This window comes from Wolffia australiana, chromosome 3, assembly GCF_029677425.1.
Source record: "Wolffia australiana isolate 7733 chromosome 3, ASM2967742v1".
NCBI classification, from domain to species: domain Eukaryota; kingdom Viridiplantae; phylum Streptophyta; class Magnoliopsida; order Alismatales; family Araceae; genus Wolffia; species Wolffia australiana.
The window spans coordinates 5,298,869-5,303,061 of record NC_135837.1 but is presented as its reverse complement, the minus strand read 5'-3'; positions in this window follow the sequence as shown (position 1 = coordinate 5,303,061).

Below are 4,193 nucleotides of genomic sequence, written 5' to 3'. Positions count from 1 at the left end.
TCAAATACAATCATGAAAGAGAGGAAAGGAGAGTACAAGCCCTTATTGGGCCGTACAATTGGGCCCTAACTTGGCCCAGGCTTAATGCTTATTGAGAAGCCTAAGGGAAAACCAAGCCCAATAAGTAAATTAGGGTTTGAGGAAAATGATGATTTTAACTTTTTAAATACAACAAAGTTTTAAATCTTATTCCGTGCTTTTAAATACAATAAAGTTTTAAATCTTATTCTATGCTTTTAAATACAATTATGTTATTCCATGCTTTTAAATACAATAAAGTTTAAAATATTATTTTATGCCTTTAAATACAATAATTTTTTAAATATTATTATGTACTTTTGAATTTTTTTAATTTAGACAGCGTTGTAATTGACTTTTTAGTTTTAGCCTTGCTTTAATTATTCCATCCCATTATTGATACATGAACTAAATTTAAATGCAATAAAGTTTTTTTTGAGCATGGATAAAAAAAATTAGTAGCTTGTTTCACAAGAAAAATGCACATTTCAATATCTCATGAATTGTTCCAAAAAAATCTTCTTTGACAAAGGCTTGATATTTACCTCAAAAGTGCATAATAATTATTCCAAGACAAGGAGAGACCAGGAGAAGAGAAGGGGAAGATGATTATGATGTATTTAGGCGGAAAGAAGAGAGAAGTAGAAAAGGAGAATAGAGAGGACTATAACGCTGGTGGAAGCCTTCTATGGCCACAAGGGAACGGCCGTGGTCATTAAAATGGGTTTGTCTATAAGTGGAACCTGCAACATTCAAATATGGGTTACAACACTCCCCATTCGAGATGTGATGTTAACCTTCATCTTGATCACATATATTGACCAAAAAATGAAGGATCATTAGGATGTAATCTTGATTCATGGTGGATGAAGATACCGTGTAGTTTCATTTGTTGCACATAAATGTAAATAGATGTGATCTTACTCATTTGGCTATAATATCAAGAATATAGTTTATTTATCCCACAAGTGCATAGCATCCTAGAGTTGGGGTCTCCTTTATAAAATAATAATCAATCTATATATATTCTTGGTAATATCATGTTGAGTGGGGTTGTCGAAAATGTCAATGGAAGCTTTGTTATCATAATATGTCAGCAATGCAAATGAGCTTAGAAGGTTGAAGCCGGAGGTCGTTAGTGACGTCATCCAATCGGGTATCGAGACGATGCTCTGATTCCAAGATAATGCCGGACGGCGTCGGTGACGTCATCCGGTCGGGTATCGAGACAATGCTCTGATACCAAGATGATGCCGGACATTGTCAGTGACGTCTACGAGACGGGTAATTCCCTAAAGGGATATGTAACTACGTGATGTGATGAACCCTAGGTAGATGTACGTGCAGGCCTCGACTCATGGGGATTCGCCGAGCTCTGAGCTCTGGGTGGACGACCAGTGATGGTGATGGTGACCTTCTGACCCTCGTCGGAGCGACAACGGTAACTACAATGTCGAACGAAATAATTTTGTTGGTGCTCACACGTAACGTACGGGCTCGACCCATACCAAAGAATTCACTCAATTTGTAGTTTTCTTGATATATTCTCTCACCTAAACTAACCCGTCCGTGGTGGAGCACAGTCGGAAATATACTAAAAGATGTAATATAACTGACGAGCAAGGGGAACGATGTAGCTCATTGGTGGTGGCATTTGCCGTCAGTGTCTTCGTCGGTGCACGACTGATGCGAGCAGGTAGGTGGGGAGGCGCACCTTTGATGGGCACGGCTTGGCTCAACAGGTGGCAGTGTCGCGGCACCAGAGTGTGATGTTTGAGGTTGGAGGCGAGGAAGAAGAGGCGAAGAGTGGCAACGACAATGCACTCAAGCGTTGACGATTCTCAACAGGCACAATCAGAGATTCACTCTAGGCAGCTAGCGAACCGAGTGCACGCTAGGCGTCGGGTGCACACTCCGTTGACCGGTGATGCAATTGGACAGAGGAGGACACGGTTCGTTCCTTGGAGACACTTGCGGCGGCCGGGCATGCGTCTAGCACATTCTGAATGGCACAATTTGAAGTGGTACCGCAATAATCCCTGTCGGATCTCAGGCCGTCGTCCGTTGGTGTTGGCGGCCTCGTCATTCCTCGAGTCTGGCGTGCGACCGGAACACGCCAAAAGTCAAAGCGCACAGGGAGGGGGGGGGGAAGGAATCCATAGACTCGCGCGAGGGGTGTAGCGGTACAGCTTGTTGTAAATCGATGGTGTCGTCCAGGCACCGCCGTAGATAAGAAAGCACCCAAGTGCACGTCGCAGGCGCCTGCGAGGTATTCTCAAAACCAGCGCATGAAGACTGGACACACAAACGGTGCAACGTCTGTCGCACGTCGCAGATGTCGTCCGCGGCTCGGCAGAAATCCATGCTCTAGCAACAATTGCATCAAGGAAGTTTGCTTCAATGCACGAGGGATGGGACACGTATTGCATTTCGCGGTTAAGAGATACCTGATCACGTCCCACAGGTCAAGGGGAGACCGAACGTAGCCGATCAAGAATGTGACAGCTCAATGGACGGGCTGATGGGCGCCAAGGGTTGCCAATGCAGAAGTGAAGAGAGAAGGGGGGGGGGGGGAAGGGGAGGTTGATGACAACCCATTCCCCTCCAATGTTCTTCTTCCTCTCTCCCTTCTACTTTTCCTCCTTCCTTTCCTCTTCTTCTTCTTCCTCCTCCTCCTATCCTTCTCTTCTCTCGTGAGACCAAGTTCTAAAAGATAACTTCCACAATGATAAAACCAGATCTGAAACTGTCAGATGCCCATCATGGCCTTATAGGGCCATGATGGACCCTTACAAGACGGGCTATTAGCCCTTTCTAAAAGGGTCCAACATGGAGGGTTCATTAACACAAGGACCCTGATTAAAACAACAATTGAAAAAATGATTCAAACGATAGATAGACGGTGACGACGAAGATGAAAAACGACGAAGGCGATGATAAAGACAAAACCGATATAGACGATGCGAAATCAAAATGCGAGAGAGATACGGACATGCTTTCACCTGGGGTATTTGAACCAGGGCACCTTTACTTGCGCCTTGGCATGCCGGTCGGGCTGGACGCGGACCAGTGGGGCTTTCGATGACAACGTTGGTGGCTCCGAAGACATCTCTGGTGGATCGGACTGGCACGCTCCATCAAAGGTCTAACTCAAAAATAAATATTTGGAGCAACAAGTTTCACACACCTCAAGGGCCATTGGACTATACCTCAATGAACATGAAAAATGGAAATCAAAATGAACATGAAAACCAAAATATTTAGATGATCTTATCACTTTACGTGGAGAGATGGTAGTCATGTTGACCAATGAGCTCTGATTTAAATATGAATTATTTTAATATTTAATTCATCATTGACTAGTCCGCTATTGTGGCACTACGGACATGTCGCAAGACACATGACATGTGTGTGTCTCAGTATCATTCCCTTTTAAAGAGGCACTCTGAAGTGGTGTGCTCTGACGCACCACCAAATCGAATGTGTATTCCCTTTTTAATGTCTAATATAATAAAAAATGTTGTTAAATCTTTTTTTAGTCTTTTCCTTGCATTATGGCATTATTTGAGGATGACTCAGGGAAATACGAGCCAATAATTTAATTTAATGTTATGATGAGACAAAACCCTAAAAAAACATGATGGTGCTAATGAGGATGAGGAGATAGAAATATTTTGGGTTAAGTCGACACCTAGAAATTATCCAACTTCAAGGCTGATATCTGACAAAGGATTGTTTGACTACTTGGTGATGAGAAAGGATTGTCTCCATAAGGAACAGATCTTTGGAAATATCTTTATCTGTAGCGTGATTTTAATAAAATGAGAGGGATACACATGTCATAAGAGTTAGCTGTAGGACGAATTATCAATCATGTTAGATCATTTCACACTAATTAATATATATTTAGGACATAGTTAGTGAATTAGGTTGTCCTACGAAAGGACTTCAGAGTTATGAACTTACCAAGTATATCACCTAGAGGGTCACACACAATTGTTTTATAAGAAAGCACGAGATATACTTAAAATTTTATATTTTAATGGAGACGAAAAAAGAAGTATAAATAGGAGAAGTCCATATACAAAATTCACTGACCTATCCATCTTATCCAATTCTTTCCTTGAGTCCTTCCCCTCCTAGTACGACTAAATCATGAGGAGATTAATGAGGAT